Below are 22,991 nucleotides of genomic sequence, written 5' to 3'. Positions count from 1 at the left end.
TTGCTTTCCATTGAGTAAAAGGAATCCTAGCAGATTACAGCTTTCACATCTGCCTATAAACTATTATCATATTTCTCACTCAGTTTGTCATTTTAAGTAGAATTTTACCTTAACTTCACTGAGGAGGCAGATAAGAATATCATCATGCATCTACATAAAGATTTCTAAGGACTGGTCTAAGTCCTCTCATTTTTCAGTTTCTTCTGGACAGAATTAGGTTGATGCTGAGCACTTCTGAAAATCCTCTTCTACTAGTCATCCAATTTTTTTTTAAGTATATAACAGCTAATATTTTGGGAACATAAATAGTCCTGCTCATTTTTTAAAATAATTTTTAAAGAGAAAGGCAGTTGTTTCCAAGTAACATATTTTAGAAAATAGAACTAGTCTGAATTATAATTTCAGTTACCAAATATAGTTCACAATAATCAAAACCATGTCCTTTTCATGGTGCTCTTTTTGTCATAGTTTTAAGATAAATTAGAAGTTTAGCAACAAATCACCCATATAAAGATCCAGTATGCTCGCTTCTATGAGAGAAGGCTAAATATCAAAACTATTTTCCCTATGAATATTCTGCTTCAGGTGAAGATAGATTATAAAACATCCTACAATTGTACGATACAATGTAATACCTGTTGAGTTGTCTAATAAAATGGATACCAAATGCTATAACCATACCAGTAAATCCTACATTTTATTACTTCTAATATTAGTAGTACAAATAAATCAACACTTTGACAGTGCTTCATGATAGTTTTATTGCAGTTTCAGTAAACCCAAGGCAGTTTATTGCTTTAAAGTCACCATTTTACTTCATGGTACTTCTCTTTGCCATTATTTTCATCCTGCAAAAACTTGCAGGATGAAAACAACACTGCTTATGAGCTTAGAAGGTTATTCTGAATTTTGTCTATTTTAACCACTGAAGTTAGTACCAAAATAAAATCGACTGCACGTTTGTGCATTTTAAAGGATGTTAAAAACAAAAACAACTCAGTAAATCAGAAAATATAAGTAGATGTTTGCTTTCTTGTGGCAACAGCACAATTCACAATACAGGAGAATATAAAGGGGGAGAAAAAAGCAAGGCTTTTGGTAATGTATTTTTATCTTCAATTATATTTTCTTCTTACTGGACAAAAAGGACTCGCTGACAATATCATTATTACATAGTCCATACTCAGAAGACAACATTCCATTATAGAAAATTATTTCATCAAAGTATCAAAGCACAGAGCACAGTTCTGCAATGCAAAGCAACCAATTATCATTAATAACTTGAATAGTCAGTTAAGACTGGAACCGTGATGGCCATACCCTAAGTATTCTACCCTATCCACAAGAAAAGAAATCAGGAAAATTTTAATATTGAACTGCTTTTGAAAGTAAGTTTCTCTGCTTTAATGAGTTTTAATGATCATTTCAAGCTTCACAGTATTAGAAAAGGGTTAATTGTGTCTTGGAGGGCTTTTAATATGAGGAAGCTAATGAATGAATCAAGATGAAAGGAAAAACAGGTGGTACATGGTTCAGATATTTTTCTGTCATGTTTTAGTGATTAAGTATGAAAACTCAATTTTCACAAGAAGGATGAAGTAAAGCAAGTTCAACAGCACTTCTGAGCTCCCACTTGATTAAAAAAAAAGTTGTATAAATGGAAAAAGCACACCACTAAAGCTGCACATTTCCCTCCATTATGTGAAATGGAACAAACGATTGACTCCTGTGGATGAAACCACTGCCCGTGCACACGGGACAAGTTACCGAATACCACATTTCTCTCCGCTGTTACGCTTTACATCAGCTCTTTTTGCTCAGGTAACAGTGGTGCTGCAATGCCTTCTGGAATTGGAGCCGCGTGGGCAAGGCAGTCTTGACTGAGGAAATTCACTTAGTTTATTGCCAATTAACGTAAACTTTTAATTACAGATTCAAGTATTGAGGAAAAAAGACTAAATGAGCACTTAAGGAGCACCTTCCCTCCCCAGGCCCCACTTCAGTCCAGCACTTCTCCTCCCCTATTCCTACCCCAGCTTCCCCTGTTTTCACCAGGCATTAAGCTCAGTCCCTTCAACGTCCCTTTGGCGAGACAGTGGCTGTCACAGGAGGCTGGGGTCAGGGCCTAGAGATTTCTTGTTGTCTCTCTTTGCATCTTACTCTTTTCGTCCCCTGCTCTTTGCTTCTTACTGCTTCTCTGCTCCTTCTCTCCAGATGTACATCCCTTCCCCTATCTCCTCCCATCGCCTTCTGTGTGTCCTCACACACACCCTCATGTTTCCTTGTGTCCTCTGCCCTCAGCAGCTGCTCCTTTTCTTCAATATGCGTGAACAGAGGCACCACATGCTCCTCTGAAGTTCTGGCCCACAGTGAGTTGTTTTCATCCATTTCAGAGCAAGCTGAAACCAGCTGTAGCAGCACCGGGCCACTCACAACCTCCTCCCACACAGGGGAACCTTGCAGCTCCTGCTACCAAACCCCACAGTTTATGCCCAATACAAGCAGTCAGTTCAGACAGAAAGTTAGGACAGATCTCCATCGAGATACGGTCCAACGCAAATTCACTGGAGCCCACAAATGTGCTTTTAAATAATGCTGAGAGGTGCCACTTCTGCTGTGGCTTCACAGCTTAAATGGACAGAGAAGTCAAACAAGGCAGCAGAACAGCATAGCAGACCCTGTCCTGCTGTGCAGTGGCAATGCTCTGCAATCTTCATCTGGGTACATTCAATCCTACGTGTGGTTGCATATGACCCACCCGGTATTTTCCTTGAAGTCTCACATTTGCTGAATTTAGCTCAGTGTAACTTTGATACATTAGTGTGTGCCCTGCTGCAAGGAGGACACTGTGAAGTGCATCCCCAATTCAGAGGGGGGAACAATTTCAGAGTTTTAAGTTTCAATATTCATCTTCTACAGGAAAAGGGAAGCTCTACTTGCTATTTGCAAGAAGTAGTATTTGATATTTACAGTTAGCTCTTCAGCAATCACTTAAGACATGCAGCCATGCCCATAGAAAGTCATATAAAGGTGAGCCGTTGCATATCAAGGAACAGAAATGGGTGTGCAGAACCCAAAACAAGGCAATTAAAGGATCTCCTGTACAAATAAGAAATTATGAAAAGGTGGGAGCTGTGAATGCTCAGCTGTAACAGAGTGTGTCTGTCCCAAGTTACAAACACTGTTTTGTCTCTAGAAGTGACAGCGATGTTAACCGTGTTACGCCCATAAATAGAGAATCTACTGTATTTCATTACCAAGGAAAGACGCTTCAAATCCCATCAAAGGATCATCACAAAGCCACCATCAAGTCTGCATTTTCTTAGAGAGTCTCTTAAGTAGTTTCCCATTCCTGTGGTATGGTATTTCTACTGCTTAATCGTAATAAGGGGAAAACATGGCTAGAGGGAGAGTTCCAACACACTCCATCCAAAGCTTCAGATGTATATCTACTCAGTAGCTGGTGCTCACTCTGTATAGGCAGCCGCGGTCACTAAAAAAAAGGAGGAAGGGGATTGCAAAGGGATGAGCCCTTTGCATGTGAGTTTGCCTCTCTCTGCCAAACACTCAGATGCCAGATTAACAGATTCTCCAGGATGAAAGGCATTTCAGGGTTTTTCTTTGAACTGAGATAGTCAAGTGCTTCAAGAATAACTTGTGTGGAAATTTTTTTTTTCTACTCTTTCTTTCTTCACTTTTTCCATATGCTGGATATGCTGGCTCAAACCAGGACGGAACAATAAGCCTGAAAGACCGCATGGGTGTAACCAGCAGAGTCGATGAAATAAGCTACATCCCCAAAGAGCATCCAACATGACGCCTGAACCCAGAAGCATGTTCTCTAAATTACCAAGGTAAATAATAAACAAAAAGACACTAATCAACTAGTTTAGAGCATGGCAATTCTGCAAAGAATATAGAACTAGGTTACAATATAGCCACCGGACTTCAGCCTCAAAAGAAAATTTTTTCAGGGCCTGGTACAAACCAGGGGGCAGAAGAGTCCCCTATGAATTGGGACCATTAAAACCTTCCTATTTCAAGTGAGTGAAGTTGTTGAACATAACTTCTCTGCCAAAAAGTAACATGAATTACAGACACTTACAGAAGAGGATGCCAAACTCATTCTTCTGAATGGCATCTACATATGACCTCAGAAAAAGGATTTGTATCCAAGAACAGCCTAAGGCTGAAGGCAAAGGCAGCAACACTATAATTTTAAAAGTGACGGTTGTAACAACTACAGCTTTAATTTCAAGTAAGTGTTTTTAAGAAATTAAGTGTCTTAGAACTATTTAGAAAGTTGTATTTTAAATACTAAAGGCTGCTAACTTTAAGCATGCCTAATAATAAATACCTTTAAAATAAAGGGTTATAAAATGAACTCGTAGATGTACGTGGAATAAAGGCTTACCTATTTAGTACCTAATAAATTACTCAGGCAGGGGGAACAGTTCAATAAAAAACACACAGGCTGAGATATACATCTTCCTTCATAGGCATTTAAACAAATGTATCAAGTATTATAGGACTAGACACTATCATGCATCTGTCTGAAAGGAGGACAGATTTATATTCAATTATTTTTACCAAGAGATCAACTGTTTTAAGTGTTGTTGCTTGACTTCAAAACTCAGATCTAACAGACAGTCAGTATTCTTTCCAGATGAAATACTAAATTCTCATTAAACCTGAGGCTGTTCTTTTATCTTGTGATGTCAGATGTGATTTTAATTGCTCAGTTAAAAAGCTAAAAGCACACATTTCAGCCTGCTACTCTGAAAATACTGCTTCTTGCCACACATTCAAGCAATGTTTTATGTTATAAACAGTAATCAGTCCATCCTTTCCCTTTACAAAGAATCCTGAAAACAATAAAATATGCAACTGTTATTAGGAAAAAGGCTCATATTACTGTATTATCTCACCTAAATCTATGATTATAAACTAAAGAATTCTCCAATATTTGAAAGAAATAAACAGCCAAGACTCAAAGCTTTGAAATTAGCTCGTTATTTTCAAACATTTTCTTCAATACCTTTCTCGCATCAAGGTATCATGAACACTTTAACTGCATTTTTTCCAATTTTATTAAAATTGGCTTTAATGTGTCGAGCTGGTTCATATTTCACTACTAGTTCTTACTCTTCCGTACTTCACTATTTATAAGATTGCCTTTCCATTTCTTTTCCACCAACTGCTTTCCTTTCATTTCCTCTCATATTCTAGAAAGTATGGTGATTACATAGTTATCTGCTAGGATTAATATATGGGGCCAAAATGGCAGATACAAGCAGCCAAGTGACAAAATTATACTAGAGATTTCTTTACAAAAGCAATTTTCTTTTTACTTTCTCTGAGGCATGTTGTAATTCAATTGCTCTTCCACATTCTTCATAATATTTGGACATAAAGGCTTTAGAAGTTGTTTGCTTTCCTGTATAGCTTCAGAACGTTGTGAAAATACTGTAACCAACATTTTACGTGATATAACCAGACCTCCTCACCCTCATGATCAAAAGTTCACAAATCACGTAAGCAACTAAGCAATGTAACAGATGAGATTTATTATAGATTATATGTTTCCAGATCCTATTTTCTGACTGAAAGCTTTCAGGAAAACAGCTCCTGAAAATAACGTACTTTGGGTGGAAGATAATAAAAACTCTCTCGGTAAGTCACAAAAGCAAGCAGGAGAGGGTAAACATTTGATACTCAAGTAAATAGCAGCCACAGAAGAACGTTCAGGGGTCTGCTAGGCTATCGACCAGCTCATAGGACACAGAATAAAGGCTTTTATCTTACTGACCATCCAAACTAGGCATTCATTCCTAGAAAAAAAAAGTAACAGCAACATAAGCAGAGTAACCAAAGTAACGTGAGAACTCATCTAGCATATGAAGACTGATAAATTAGAAGTTGAGCATATCTCTTCCATTGTCATTCTATGATTATCTATGATTAGATTGCAGAAAAGAAAATATAGCAACCTTACTTTTTCAATAGATGCACCTCTCTCTTTCTAACAGACAGTCACTAATTGCACAGTGAACCAAGGAACAATGATTCAGTTGTGATAAATTAGAGGTTGGAAGCAAGTATCAGGAATTGTACGCATTTTGAATTTGCATGCATAAAGGAACCAATGCAGAGCCAATCAAGAATACCAAACAAGAAATTAATTTCTGGAGCATACATAACAAAATTAAAAACTTTTTTAATGGATCAAGTTAATTTCAACATAACATCCATACTAAAATAACAGAACTCTTCCCCTTCCGTTTAACCACGTTGTGCCATTCTTCTGTAATTACCAACTTCCTCTGTCAATGGCTCCCACTACATGAACGACAGCAAGAAATTGTTTCCAACTTCTCAATTAATCTAAATACAAAGATAGCATTTAAGAAACAGCCCTGTTCAAGATGATGTGGGATAGTATTGAGCTACAGGAAGCATGAAGAATTTCTATGCTTCAACTAGAACATATGCTGCTCCCTTCCAAAGCATGCTCAGGTTGCTCACAAACTTGTGAAGCTGAAGAGACATGACCCTCTTCTTTCCCTTTTTGGAATAACATTACTCCCTGGTGTGTCTCAAGGAGAAAACAAAAAATGTTTTGTTTTTGGTTTTTTGGGGTTTTTGGTTTTTTTAACTACAGAACTTAATTCGTCTCTGAAATTTGAACATGTCATATCTGCTAACAGGCATAAATTCAAGAGAGTGGTACTCCCTGAACCATACTGCTTTTCTGATCTCATCAATATATAAATACTGTAATTTCTAATAAATATAGTAAAGAAGGAAGCCCCACACTATCTACAGAAAATCATGTCTGTTTTAGCTTGCAAAGCAGGCTCAGAACTGTAGTTTAAAAGGTTCTTCAAAAGTCAATGGGCTAGAGGGCAGAAGTAGCCCTGTGAAAAAATTACAAAAAGGTATTTGCTGCTGCTGCTTCTTCAGATTCCCCACTTGCATGAGGTGCAGCTTTGGGCAGGACTGCAAGACTTAAAAGTGCCCCTTGGGTATCTCTAACCAACAGCAGTAAGAAGAAGTCACTCACATGCACAGGTACATTCTTTTCTTCATAGAATTGAGGCAAGAGAAAGCCAGGAAAAAAGCAACAAATAGCTGAAAAGCAGTAAGTAGCCAAGCATTAGAGTTGGTAGGCGTGCCTAAGCCTCTCCAAGCCACTGTGTGACTGAAAAAAATCTGATCTTGAATGGGCATGTAGCATGTATAAATTCCTAGAGTGACTATAGGAAGATTTAGAATGTTTCATTGGTGTTTCAATCAGTGTTTTCTTAAAATAGCGAGCTAAATATTATAGTTTTAGTAGAAGACAGAATTTGTTGAAAGGAAAATTACAAAATGGATCACTGTGTTTGCACTCTTCTGTCGAAACATGTAGTCAAACTGTGTAAAAACTAATAGCTAAGGTGCAGGAAAAACTACGAGCTAAGGTCTAGCTTAGTGTATAATCTGTAAGTGTTAATAAACTTATTTTCATACAATTATGAAGGATGTAAATAGATGTTCAGATTGTTCAGACTATGACTAATGACATTTTGGGCATACTAGCTTAATTTGTAAACTTGTCCCAAAAAAAGAGTTGTTCAGCAGGATTCTGTAAAGCTAGATAAAGCTAACACATTTTCAGATGTGTTGAACACTTGCTCCAGGACTGTTTAAAAGTGTGCTAGGGAACATATTTAAAATGACATCCACCTTCCTAATCCAGGGACAGTGTAAGAAGCACATGTCAACGCTGTCATTTGAGCAAGCACTTACAGATTTACACTAGGTTTCTTCTTGCAGCAGACATAACTCAAAACACTATTGTCTTACTAATCCAAAGCATAGGACTAGTGGCTGATAAAAAAGAGCCAACTTCATTATTGCTTTAATATCTGAATAAGAGTTTGTATATAGACAGCTTATGACTAGACTACCCTCACTACTGTAGAAACAAATAAATAAATTCAATTAGCTGAGACAGACAGCCTAAGGTCTCACTTAATTTTTTTTTCCACCAAAAATTTTAATATTAAAATTTTCCAAGTACATTTATCAAACCAATGAGGTGGAAAAAAAATCTTCTCTTTTACAAAAAAAAAATTAGATCAGTACACTAGATCTTAAGATAGTTCTTATTTTGTAGGGGGCTTTATTCAGGCAGAAGCATTTTAAGTTATAATACTAGTAGCATAGTCAGTGGTATGAAAACTGGTTAATCCTGGTGAATCCAGCAAAGGCTGAGTTAAGAACAAGCACTACATTTAGCTTCAGGAAGCAGCACTAAGATACTAAGCATGCCTATGAAATACATTTCAACTATTTGGTGTGTTTTACTTCAATCTTCCCTCCCACAGAAACTCAGCAGCCCTTTCCCCAAGAAAGGCTCCATAATTGTTAATTGTGAAGCTTCATTTGGGTGGTTTTGCCATTAACAGGAAAATAAAAACCTAATCAAAAGTGTACTTTGAGCTGCCAGCATCCTATAAAACGATTATAATAAAACACTAATAGATTAAGATAAAACATTGACATTTTCAGCTGCCAAAAGGAGGGACAAGGTAAGTAAAATAGAGTTCTGTAAAAAGAAAACAAAGCCCCCACACCACTATGGCAAGAGCTATCCATCTGATTATATACAATACAGGAATGTTCTTGGTAAAGCTTTAATAACGAGAGCTACTACACTTAACCTAAGCTTGTTTGTCGGCCATTCACTCTTGGAAATACACCTCACGATTCTATACGTCAAAAGCTAAATTGTAGCACTAGGAAAATCTAAACAGCCAATCAAAACTGAAAATAAATAATTTTAAAGTATACAAACTGGCTGGGGTTTTGCTAATATAAATAATTGATGTAGCCTCCATGGGACCCTTTCAAGTCAAAACTGGCAAACAGAACTCTTAAGAAATATGTAAATTATAAAAAAAAAAGGGTAATAGTAAGAGGCTGAACAAGACTGATATAAACATTTCACAGACATTTCTATTAGAGAATTTGTCAATTATGTATTGCCATTGTATCAAAAGCTAAAGGTTTACCCCACGTGCTATATTTTTCTCAGGACACACTAATCTCACTTGCAAATAACTTTTTTTCCATCCCCTTGATTCAGAAATGGAAAAAGTAAAGAAAACATGGACACTAGTGAATTCTTATTTGTAGGATGATTTTCATGTCTGGAATAACAGAAAGACAGACAAGATGGATAGCTGGGACAAGACATTATTTCCATTTGGTGGTTTTCAATATTCTTCCCCTGTTAATTGTATGCAGTTTCTGGACAAACACACTCAATCCTCCAGCGTTTCACAACCCTCTCAGAGGGAGGCCTTCACTTACAGTTGTTTGGATAGCGCATGCACACACATTTTGTGTCTGGGTGAAATGTTGTTAAACGTTGACAAGTAATGCATGCATGGATGTCGCAACATGAAATATCAGAACACTAATAACATATTTAATTGTTTGATTAAAGTAAATAAATGCTAGAGTATTACATAATTATTCAGAAATAGGCCCTGCTGCCTTTATAAATTGAAGCTACAGATTAGAATTAGTTTGTTTATAAAGGATGTTTACCAAAAGTTAACATCTCTGTGACAAGAACTGAAATAAAACTGTCAAAGTATGAACCGGGTGAAATCTTGGCCTGCCAGGTCATTTACATGAAAACACAGTTAAAAGTTTCAAAGTTATTCAATAGCAGTTATATTTGTGCTTTCATGACACAGCAACTCATTGTAAAGTTTTCTTTTTATTATGGCATATCTGTAGCTGTGCCTGTTGAGCTGAAGTCGTGCCAGATTTATAGTGAAATATTTCCATTCAGCACCTGGGCTTCACAAAAATAACAAAGCTGAACAGGCACTTTCTTTCAGGCTATTTGTACAGAATAACATAAGCACTGGATATGTAATAATCTACTTCTTCGTGACACCTAGCTTCTGATTCACGCATACACATGAAATAAAGAGCATATCACGAGAAATTCTCCTTTTGGACAGCAAATCAATTCAATATACACATTATGGTTATTTCACCATATAGATAAAATTTTTAAAAAATCTGGTACTACCTTATTATTGCTGAGACAGACAAAATATTTAGGTGTAGAAGATATATCTAATATAACAACAACAAAAAAATCTAATACTTCCTTTGTTTGACAAAATGGTAACTTAGAAGGTTTGTTATATTTAACAAACCAATGAAAAAATTAAGGAGGCCTTAAATTGTGCTGCTGCAGTCCATTATGAAGTGCAATTATGAGAAGGTAAAATTATTTCAGTGCAAGTCCTCAGAGAGGCCATTAAGGTGCCATTAAAAGACCATTATAATCCTTAACTTCAACAGTAAAGCTACTTCATTACAAGTCGTACCACCGTTTTAAAGAGAGAAATGCAATTCTCACCAAAAAGAGGTATTCTAATTCAAAATAACTACATCATCCTCATTCTGGCTCTTTCATTTGCAATTTTAAAGTTTGTTAACCTTCTGCTTATGTAAGAATTAAGATCCAAGTGGTCCAATTTCCAGATGTGTTGGCACTTTAAGCTTTAGACTGAGTTTGAAAATTTGGATTTTAATCTCTCAATGTTATAGCACCTACTATAACTTACCCTCCTAACTGAGGGAATATTAACACCACTATTAATTTCTGATTAAGCAATTAGCGGTTTCATACATACACTGCATAAGTACGCAGTTGAGAACAATTAGACAATATATTTATGACCACATGATAAGCATCTGGGTCTGGCAAAATGTTGCAAAATGACTTTTTACGTTCATTAAATACACAGTAATTCTTCACCTTTAGGCACTGAAAAAGGCTTCTCTTTTCAGTCTGAAGATTCTCTAAGCTTTGCTTCACTTTCCACCAGAAAGATCATTTCCCTCAAAATCGGAGTAAGTCATCCCTGCAGAAAGTTTGGGTTATTTCAGACGCACTTACAAGGCTAATCCAGCAGTTACTGTGCCGTGGCTCTGCCCCAGTGAAGTGACTGATAAATAGTTTCAAAGACAGGAGACGTGTCAGAGCGAGCTGTCTGGGCCTCAGCGTGTCGCGACACCGCAGCGCACACGATGCTGAGCGCAGCATCCTCTCCATGCACCAGCACAGCCACATCACACCACCGCTGATTTGCGGTTGAACAGGGACCAGATGCGTCTTCCTACACATGAGCAGGGCACAATCTAACACAGGCACCACTCAGGAGAGGGGTTCAGGGGAACAATAACCAGACGTTTTGTCACTAAATACAGTTTTAAAAGGGTACTGTTAGAGAATGTGCTATTAAGCAATGCTAATCAACAGCATCTCAAAAAAAAAAAAAAAAAAAAAAAAAAGAGCAATGCTAAAGTGGGTTTCAATCTGTTTCAGTTTCCACAACTGAAAGAAACCCACAGTGGGGACACAGACTGTGCAGCTACCTTAAGCCAACTGTCAAGTAACACACTTTTCTTAATCACTTTTTATGGATCCCTTAGAAGTAATCTGTGTTCCCAAGGATCCAGTAAGCACAGACTTAAGACATTACTACTATCCATTAAATGATATTTTTAGAGTATCATTACATTATTGAAGCATGATTGCTACTGTGCAAGCTTTGGCCTATCATTTGTTACAAAGGTACTTTAGTTTTGAACCTCTCACTCAAAATAAATGAAAATTGATTAACTTCAACAGTAGTTGATTTTTTAACTCTGGTAATTACAGGCTGAAGGCAAGAGGGGGGAGAGACTTGGAACCAGTGCATCTTCCTTGAGGAATAAATTACTCAACACTATTTAGAAGTCAAAAATTTTTCCCCAGCCAACTCAAAATACATGTTTCAGAGTCAAAGTACTAAACATCTACATATACACACTGTTTAAATAATACCTGGAATAACTAGAACCACTTATGCACTTAAATTACGAGTTTGAATAGTGACATCAGTATTATCAAGTAACAGACAGATCTAGATTCGACAAATGAAAGAGCATCCTATAATGTGTTGCACATGCCTGATATTAAATACCACATTAAAGGGCACGATAAAGCAGCATTCTAATTTTTTAAGTGTCGTAATACTTTAAGGATCAATATCTGTTTTAATTCTTAACATCTTTGATCACTATTTAAACAAAAGGCTTTTAAATTTGAAGTAGTCTTTTTAAAGACATGTTTTTAAAATGAAACTTCAGAGCATTTTTAAATGCTGGAGTACTCCCATATTCACTTGAAAATAAAACCAGTGTACAATTCCTTGTTTGAGAGGGTTTTGGGTGCTTTCGGTGTTTTTAAAATTGGTTTCATAAAACAGTCATGAACCATCTGACTCCAGTTCATTGTTTTGTAGCATTTCCAGTGAACATCTAGTTAAGATATGGCACCAAGCTTTGAGTTTTAGGGGCACAAAGTTTACTCATGTACAGTGTGTGTGGCAGAGAAGTTTGGTTTTTTAAACAGGGCTGAAGGCTACAAGTCTCAAATATGCATTTATTTTTAGTATGACAGTGGAAAACAAGGCACATTTGAAAAGTCACAAAATCAGTTTCAACAAATTAAATACAGTAGAAGCTATGTATTTTACTTGTTCGATGAACAGTACTAGCAGCACAGGTTCCACTCCCACTAAAATAAAAAAAATATTAAAACAAGCTCAGTAAGATGATCTTGCTGTTTAAAAATACTTCTAGGGAAGCGGGCAACAAAGAGAAGCACTAACACAATTTGGCGTTCCTTCGACAGCATCTGAATTTCTCTACAGGAATGACTGCCGTCCCAGGAGGGTATAAACTAAAAACCGAGGAAACATGTTGAACAACCACAGAACTATCACATTTTGTCATCTATTTAAACTATAATCAAGGTGGGCAGGTACACAGAGTGGTGTGAAAAAGCAGCTTAGTTTCTGGTAATATATAGTAGAGCTTTAATTCATATGTTGGTTAGAACCTATGGTATAGATCTGTTCAAAACACAATCATCGCGCAGTTGCTAGCATTTTTAATTAGTTGTATTTTTTTTACAGCATTAAAATTGAGAGAAAACCGACATGTTTATTTCTGTTACTTTTATGTATTTTTTCTACACTGCTAAGTGAAACCTTCACAGTTCTAGTTTCCCTCCTTGAAACCAAAACATCATTATTAACCAAATTCTCCTGAAACTGTTTTATCTTGCTTGCTCGTTTAAAAACTTCAGGGAAATTACATCGATAGACTTTGGAAACACATTGATTCCTCCTGCAAAAACACATATTTGTTTCTTAGAATGTTTTATATTGCGCGTATCATTTTAAAAGACACTAGAAAATTGCAGCTGTTTGCAGCATAAATTCTTCACGTAATGAGATCAAGATCTCCAAATACACTGATCCTTCTTTTGACTTTTATTTTGGCAGACAGCTAGAGTTTTCCCAGTTCTTTGTTCTTAAAAAGGAGAGATTCCAAAGAATGGAGATGCAATAGAGGTAAGAGCAGCGTCCTCTCCCCTATTCCAAGATTTGGGAAAATTTGCTTTTCATTGATACCAGACCACTCTAAATATAGCCCTGTTGGCTAAGGGCCCTTGAAAGGCCAGCAAGACACTTGCGGGACAGCAGCGTAGCTGGCAGCAAATACCCTTGGACAGAGATGCCAGCATCCTCTGCACTACGTAGCTCCCTGCGCTGCTGGCTTCAGCATAATAAACTCTGCAGTACCAAGACCTGAAGCGAAGGCAAGTGACTTCCTCACATTACACATAGCACTTGCTCGTCTCTCTAAGAGGCAGGGAAGCTGCAACCTCTGAAAACTATACTAATCTAGACACACTGGGAATGGCAAAAAGTTGAATGTATATTAAGCTGTAGGATCCATGTTATCAGGGATTTGAAGATATTTGATTTTGGCTACATATTTTAATATCCAAATGAATAATTAATTCAGGACTGCCCACCACAGCTTGTAGTAGCATTTTACTGAAGCTGTATTACACAATTAGAAACAAGCTGGAGTGATCTTTACCTTCAGAGGAAGAAATATCAGAGGCACCTGGCAGCAGAGCAGCTTTAACAGCTTGATTCGTTTCCACAGAAATAGCCCTATCCTGCAGGAGTTCAGAAACCAGGGTGAAGAGAAAAGATGGCTGCAAGCCCACTGTTTGATTAAGTTCTTGCAGTAAAGGTCTTGAAGCAAGAGACGATTTTTTCATTTCCCAGAGTGGAATACAGTTTGAGAAATACAACAAGCACATTGATTAAGTGACACTAAGGATAAGACTAAACTTTAGTTGTAGCAGAGATAACTTTGTACTAGAATCAGTTTAGCCAGGACAACAAGAGAGCACCAAAAAAGGTAATTTATTTTGACAGCTTATTTAAAATTATACTGAACATTTTTAAACTGCTCTGAAGAATACACCTAGCCTGAAGGGACAAACTTTGGTTGAGGTCTTTTCAAGATTTTTCTCCATAAGATGTTATTGAGCAGGATGGATGTACAATATAGGAGCCTCCGCTTGTTCAAGTTATACCAAGGTCACCCACACTGAGAATCTTTCCTATTTTTCCTGTGGAAAACATCCTGCTATATAACAATTGTTTGTACCATTACTGAACTGTTATAATTTTTACACGTCTCTAAGAACTGGGGAAAGTAATGGGGAAAACATACAGGAAGTTTATGGTCCACATGACAAAGGTCTCTGGGTACAAGGTTTGGTCTCCTGCTTCCCCTGGAACAAGCTGCTATACGTGTTGTGAATATTACGCCTTCTAACACACACATTGAACTGTTGTATGTGAATTGGAAGTGTGTCCTTCCCATGTAAACTAAAGAGCCTTCAGACAACAACTCTGAGCACAAAGCTGCCTTCCATAATCCTCACTGATGATTCCCCTTAGGGAGATCAGCACAAGATCCAAATCTCTCTGCCACAGGAATTCCTGCTCAGGTCGGTCTCCACTGGATGGCTGAAGGCAGATTTTACCCAGAATGAAGTCTGTGAAAAATACTGTTAAATCCTGGAAGCTGAAGAGCATCACAGAACGAATAACGTGGTGAGATACAAGTGATTATTACATTAAGGATGTCTGCATTCCCTGGCCACTCACAAGGAGTGTCTCCAGTATTTGAAAGTGCAGGAGGCAGATGCCCTAAAGACCTCAGGATTTCTCAAAGGTTCACATTTGGCTCCCAGGTTATTCAGTGCCTCCTATAAGATCTGCTGACTCAAAGCAAACAGTTTGCACCAAAGGCAGGGATGGCTGTCTTCCACAGAGCCTAGGTTTTCTTTAACATGTGCAGCAGCGCACACAAAAGGTATTCCCCCAGCATATTCCTGACATTTAAATGTAGTAGAGACGATCCTCCTCTGCAGTGGCTATCTAGGAACTTGCCCATTTTTTTAAACTTTTTTTGCAATTTCCCTCCAAACACACACTACAACTCAGGGTTCTTCACCCAGTGGAGCCATCATGGTAACTATTCTTTGGCCCACGGGTGGAGTGCTGCAGAGTTGCAGGGCTGGTAAGCATGCCAAGAAACTTACTGCGACCGACAGAAGTCTCACCTTCCCTTCCAGCTTCCCCCATGTTACAGACAAAAATATTTCACTTCCACATTTATCCCCAGCGTGCTGGGGCCATTGCACTCATTCCTGCTCTTCACATCCGTGTGTGTCTACACTTAAAGAGAGGGGCACAGTTTTGGTTTGTTTCCCTAGTTGGTAAAGCCCCCACCAACATTACACCAACTGTCTCAGGTTAACTGAGACTTGACTAATTCACAGTAATTTTAGCACAGATGTACAACATTGGCTGTGTCATCCTATTTTCTTTTTAAGTATATTCACTTTTCAAGTGAAGTGATTACAGCAGCTCCTCTTCGCCAAGCAATTTACACAACGTCAACATGCATCATTAGAATACTTAGATTTTATTTTTTTTTGAGGGAACTCAAGTATCTACATATTAACAGCTTTACATAAAACAAAACTGATTAGCTTTTGTTATTTCTCCTTTGCATATCTATGCAATCCATTAGCCAGAAAGGGGCCTGGCATTCATACGACAAATAACAGAAGATTGCAAATATGTTTAATATTCCTCTTTGTAATATAGTTCAGTTCCTATAATATCATTTAGATTGCCCTACAGAGTTTCTGTACTTTGTACTTTATAACATTTAATCTCTCTCCTGCGAAATCCTGAAGAACAACCTATTAGATAAGTCAACCCAACAGTAAGTTATTGACAATGATTTCAGGAAGGCCTTTATCCCGAAGGGCATTGGTAGGTAATTTGCAAACCTAATGTACATCTAGTCAGCAGAGAGGGCTTTATGCTCGCTTACATTCCTATAATGTAGCGCAGTTATATAGCCAACCTGAAGCTGAAAAACAGATCTTTGACTATATTTTTCACCAATAAAAAGCAGAACAGTTTGCATCAAATTTTAAGATTCAAAAAATAACCTTGAAAGAACAGCTAGCTATTTCTTTCACATCCTCCAAAAGACTTTGATAAATGGCCTTTTCTTTATTAATACATTAGGGGGCTGCTTACTTTAATAATAGATTCAACACAATTAAACACAGCCTCACTATTAATTTTAAAAAAAAAAAAAAACAATTTTTTTTTTCTTAAAGCTGATAAGCATCTAAAAATTCTGTATTTACTTTACCTGGCTATCACATGGTGAGAAAAATGACAGCAATTTAAGATACAAGAGGCTGTGCCTTAAAGAGGGATTACTATTACTGTAGTTCAAATGTTTCAAAGCTATTTTCCATATGTAACTAATTTTTTTAATTTAAACTACTAGTACAGCTCAAGTGACAGGTCCTGTTGTAAAAGTGTGGGTGAAAGCCTCTATAAATACTCAGAATTGTACAAGTTAAAAAGTATCTACTATATTACTCTATAGTAATAGTTTAGAAATTAAGTAAAAAGCTTGCATAATTATTGTGGTTGTGCCATATTAAGGAGACAGTATTACTAACTTTCATTTTACAGCTGGTATAAGAGCATACCTTTGAAGCTGGAAATGAAAATAACAATATTCCATACTAAAAATCTAGAACCAGGTTAAAAACTAGCTTTCTCCTATTTGGATGTTGACAGGAAACTATGAAGCAATGGCAATGTAGAGTTATCAAGGAGCAGATATGAACATACTGATATTTACAAGCATTGCCTGGCATTTAGATAGGACCCAATTAAGTTATTTTTAACTATAAGATTATACACCACTGCCCCTCCCACACATTTATTTTTCCCCTAAAGCCTGATGAACACGCTTCATTTTAGCGAGCAATAACGCATAATAATTTTATTCTATCAGTACAGACTGCCTCTGACTACATTCATGTAGCGCCAACGTACACAACCATCACATCAGTGGTACCATGAGACATCCCGCTGTTAACCTCACCCCAGAGGAGTAACTACCTAGCTCATGAAGGCATCACACCAACCCTGCTCTGCAGCTTCTAGCACCCAAGCTGGCTTGATTGCTCTATGCAGTGCAGCACTGAAACATGCACATAAACCCAAAGTAACTTCCATCAATACGTGCCAGGGTGCTCAACTCCTTGGCACTACTGCAATACAATCTCACATCGAGTAGAATTTGGTTCAGCGTTTCTCACTGCTGTATGACACACCTAGAAGCGTTACTTCACTACTGCAAGTCATTGCATTTACTTCACTCTCACTGCAGCACTACAGAATGAATAATTTAAAAATTAAAAGTTAAGGTAAATATCTTGGGTTTGGGTTACTTGAAAATTCTAGTAGCATTACAGGCTTCTGCATATTAACAAAAATTTAAGAAGATTAGTGACTAGTTTTGAACATATTTTTCAGGAGTATTTAATTCCTATTTAAGCACATAAAAATGAACAATTTCTAAAATAAACAATCATAATGTCAGCAGCTGCCTATCAAGTTTTTTTGATAAACCAGGCTCTGTACTGAGATACCCAAAAGCAGATTTCTCATCAGTCCTTACAAAGAAAAGAGAAGGGTCCTTCACGTATAAAGTTGGGAAAAAAATAAGTGTTATTTTGCTTCAACCCATTTGACATAGCAGACATATGGGTGAAAGCTTTTTGACATTCAGAACATTACCATTCAGTTAGAATGGGTCTATGATGTTCTCCAAATACTTAAAATGAAAACCTGTTAGTTGTGAAAAGCTTGTTTTCTCCAAGTCATTCTACAACTGAAAAATTATTATTGGGAAGTTTCCCCAATGAAGTGCTTACCACTTCCAATACTATTTTCACATAACTCATTGAAGACCCTTCCAGGATCAGATCCATGTTATTATTTCGGCTTCCTGTCACTCAGCTTCTTCTCCATCTGTGTTGCCATCACTTAAATACTTTTACCACTCTCAACAATATTCATCACTTCCTTGGTTATGGCTTCATGTACCTGCAGTTATCTTCACTCCCACTGCACAAAGCACAGATAATTAGTTTAATCTTCATGACTGTTTCTAAAATTTAGTAGCTTTTCTTGCTGTTCTCTGAATTAGCTTTAAATTGATGTCTGAGAATTCAAACATCTGTTTAGCATGTTGTGCTATCACAAATTAAAAACTTCACTGTAAAGCATTTAATATACTTTCCAGAAAAAGATTATTATGAAATATAAGTTATACATTATTACCAGGATTTCAATGGACATCTCAGTCACACAGGTGAATGAAGTGTGCAAGCAAAGAGAATATGCCGTCTGTAAGTACAACTAATGGACAACAGAGGTTTTCTGTTAATTTAAAGCTCTTTGTATATATATAAATATATATCTTAATACATATACACACATAAGCACACGTAAAGTGTGCTGCTGCAAACAAGGAGAATATCATCATTGAAGAAAGATTTATTTTTTAAGGGAAAAAACTTGAAGGGAATCCTTTGACATTTCAATTAAGTTTCCACATGAAAGGCAGAGAAGAAAGATGGAAGAAGGAAGCTGGAAACTAGAACATAGGGAAGATTTTCTGGGATCTATGAGGGGTTTTTTTGGTTGCAGCGCAAGCTATCTTGGGTTGTATAATGCTCTTTGCCAAGAAAAACCATCCTTACAGAGAGAAAAACATACTGAGCATAGGTGCTATGACTGAAAAACCCCTTCTGGTATTATCATAAGCCTTATTTCTTTAGCTGAAGATGTCAACACACCTTTGTAACACCTCATGATGGATCTAGACTGCCAGTCTAATTTGCTACTGCTTCTATCTTCTTATTCTGCTAAAAAAAAAAAAATCAACTGCTTGCTTTTTTTAAAAAGAAAAAAATATTATATGCAGCATGGTTCAGATGTTAAAAACACTGCCCAGATGTAGCAGAGCAAATGGAAGGGAATAACTGATTCTCCATGCAGCAATGCTCAAGGTAAAAAGTACAGAGGGCCTAAGCAACAGTAACGCTTTAAGAATGAGTTAAGTAAAATCTGGTTTTTATACTGCTAAACCTTTAGAAGCAAAGTACATTTTTCACAGTGGGTAACAAATTCCAGAAACATAAGTACTACCTTGAGTAATTATTGTTAATTAACTAGCAATGAGGCACTATTTCCAAATGTGACATTTAAAGCACATAATGTGATTGTGAATATTCACAAAGATAATTAAGTTCATCTGCTTCAAGTCCTTGATTTCAGCACATCTGAAAACACCTCTTAAACTATCATTAGACCTGTAATCAAGTATTTTGTTGCTCAGGAAAATTGGATACCTTTGCTTACCTGCTAATATAGTGATATGTGTTCAAATGCAAGTACATGGCTTTTGTTAAGAACTCTCCTTCAGGCAAAAGCTGAGAAATAACACACTAATTCTGATTGTTTTCTTGGAAGAGACAGTTAAAAATAAATTCCTCACACCATCAGATAGAAACAAAAATAAAAATGACTGAGCTTCCTTAATTGAACTCAAGATCACAAGACTGACATGAGGGATGCTTCTTTGAAAGTATTCATCATCAAGCCAGGGGTACCACTACTGTGCACACTAAGGATACTATCCACATTAGGTCATATACTTTCTTCATCTTGTTTACATCTAAGTCAAATTCATTAAAAAAAGAAAAATTCAACCTCATTACAAGGATGAAATACAATGCATAATGCAAAAATGTGAAAGATCAGAAAATGCATTGGGAAAAAAGTTATAAGCATTACTGTCTTCAGAGAAGGAAGGAGGCTGTGATTGTCAACACTGATCTCAGTCTCGATCAAGACTTCTTGGAGAAATAAACCCTGAAAATAGTAAAAAACTGACCCCAAGAACAGGGTGTCAAAACAGTCATGCCTTAGTATTTTATCCTTTATTCTTTTAAGAGTAAAGAAAGCTTCTTTCCACTAGAAAAGCGATTAATGAATAATGTGCTCCAAGATGGAGAAGAAACATTTAGGCAACATTCTAAGATACAATAGATTACGTCTACTCTATTGCTCTCCAATTATTTGACACAAAGGATTTTTAATCAGTCAAAATAACAGCGTGAATAATCGTATGTTACAAGGATGTCCTGCGGGTCTGTATCGCTCAACCTAGTTTGAATAGCAGTTTTATTCTATACCTAAGTCTCTCCTGATGAAAGTTCTGTCAAGAATTATCCAAACGTAAGAGAAAAATAAGGTGAAATCCCTCTAAAAAAAGAAAAATCAAATGTTCTGAAAAAGTTTGTAGTGCCAAGAAAGTCCTGACCTTGTCTAAATGACAGTTCCTGCTGCTGCATAAGTCCACATTTAATGTTCTGCTTCAAAGGTGCATCGCAAGCACTGGCAATGCCGACTGCCGAGAGAACAGAGGAGGGTATGAGACACTCCATGCTGCAGGTCATCAACCCCCGACTCTGTATCCTGCTTATAACAGCAGCCAGCTGGACTTTGCTCGGGAGGATGTCATCCTCCAAGAAAGCATTGGTCCTTTTCTCACCAGTGTAAGGACAGTACCTGACCCCAAACAGCACATTCATCTCAGACTCCCAATTCCAGGTTTGAGAAGAACTTCCTCAAGAGATCTACTTGTCACCCACCCTGCCCAATATCTGTTTTCTTAAGCTGCAAGTGGACTGAGAAAGCAAGAAAAAAATGTTTACAAAGTCCCCGGATACGAACAACAAGTGAGAATTATGACCATGTTGCTGTACTCCTACTAAAGACAAGTTCAGATAAAAGCAATCTTCAACCAAACTAGTCAATAAAATCACAACTGTAGCTCTCCAACAAGTGCTCAGTGCACATTTCAGAAAAAAACAACATACTCAGGCTTATCCAAAAAAAGAAATACAGTGGAGGACTAAAACTTAGTATAGATCTTTCTTGTCCCTCTCTTTATTCTGTGTAAGAACACTAAAAATACTGTTGAAACACTTTCTTACAGTCAAAATTAAGTCACTTTTGGAAAGTTTCGCAAGAACTACTTCTGTTCCCATATAAAGTGGTCAGCAAAATAAAATGGGCAGTGGGACGTTACATTATACTAACATTACTGAATGCAAATGGTAAGCTTAAAGCAAGCCAGGTTGCCAAACAGGCATTAATTGAAGGCCAACTGCCATGGTACATGTCCTCAAAGCTACTGCAGATTTTAACTGGCCTAGAGCAGCTAGGCACTCTCCAAGGGGTACTGCTTTTTAGAACAATACAACCAGGGACTAAAAGGAATAAATAAGAAGCAAAACTATGTTGTCAGTATTGTTCTCCTATTTTATTTCTGTGGAAGTATGACAAGATAATGCCTTTTGACATCTCAGGGGAATAAACGTGTATGTTTCAGATGGTCATTACTGAATTTACAGCAAATTAAGAGGAAAGCAACATTTTAAAACATGTTTTTCAACTGTATTCATCTGCTCTACAGAGATAGTATGATGGTATTAGACCATAGACATCATAACCCAACATGTAGATTATGCATGCTATTTTTTCAAACCATTTTAAAATCCAAATTAAGTATTCTCTGAATTACTGCAGAGATTTGTACTAAGGGAGCCTGGAATGTAACACCCTATGTATTAGGCAGTCCAAATGAAACATCAGAAATTCTCAGCCAAAATATCTAATACAAGTTACAAGAACAGCTGAGGCAAATCAGACCAAACAGTAAGACTCATACGATCAGAGACTTCATCTGATATTTTAGTCATCTGGACCAATCAATCTTTTTTAGCTCATTCTCACTATTTGCAAAAGACGTATGCTTACCAAATGCTGAATAATAAAGCAAGCAGCCAAGGGAAGGAAAAAAAGAAAAAAAAAAAGCTAAAAAGAAAACCACCTATTAAAAAAAATTATTTTTTACTCTGAAGACAGGCAACCTTTACATTACAAGCAAAGCTCACAAAAAGGCAATGTGTGAATAAGTATATATATCCAGTAAAGGATACTTAAAATCAGCAACTCTATCCTTCTGAACAGCAAAGTGTTTCTGCCGTCGATTGCCATCTTTTAATGTGGCGTGTTCTTTATTGTGCAGAAAGATTCTGGGACAATCACGCCTGAAGCTAATCACAAATTCTCCATAAACCATTGACTCTAAGGAAGACGTTCATACAGATCACATCTTCAGCCAGCTAAAAGTTATGAGCGTGACTAGGTTTTTTTGTACCTACAAAACAGCAATTGTACATTCATGCTGGGCAGACAGTGCAAGAGAAGTAACTTCCCACACACACCAAAATAAAGGGAAGAATCCCCACCTATTTTGCTGTTAACCTGTAAGTGCTTTGTGACTAATCATTGTAATATGGCTAACCCTGTGGATGTACATCAAACATAAGTTCCTAAAAATGAAGAAATGAAAGGAAGTTACAATTTACTTATAAATCAGTTAGTGATTTAAGCTATGGTTTGTTTTACAATATGAAAAATTGGAATTATTTTAGCAGAAGGCAAAGCCGAGTATGGCAGAGAGACTTAAATCCCCACCCCAGCTGTATGCTACATATACTAAAATTTTGGCTTGAGATAAAGAATACA

General features: G+C 36.9%; 1 protein-coding gene across 7 annotated transcripts in view; it reads right to left on the bottom strand.

The window, feature by feature from the left end:
* The window catches only part of WDR25 (WD repeat domain 25), an 88,913-nt gene that overhangs the window by 51,417 nt on the left and 14,505 nt on the right, over nucleotides 1-22,991 (bottom strand). The window lies entirely within an intron of this gene.

Source organism: Nipponia nippon, unplaced genomic scaffold, assembly GCF_047370975.1.
Source record: "Nipponia nippon isolate SJK-2023a ecotype South Korea unplaced genomic scaffold, ASM4737097v1 scaffold_11, whole genome shotgun sequence".
Classification (NCBI taxonomy): Eukaryota; Metazoa; Chordata; class Aves; order Pelecaniformes; family Threskiornithidae; genus Nipponia; species Nipponia nippon.
Note: the sequence above shows the minus strand (reverse complement) of the source record. Positions and strands in the feature narration are given on the sequence as shown.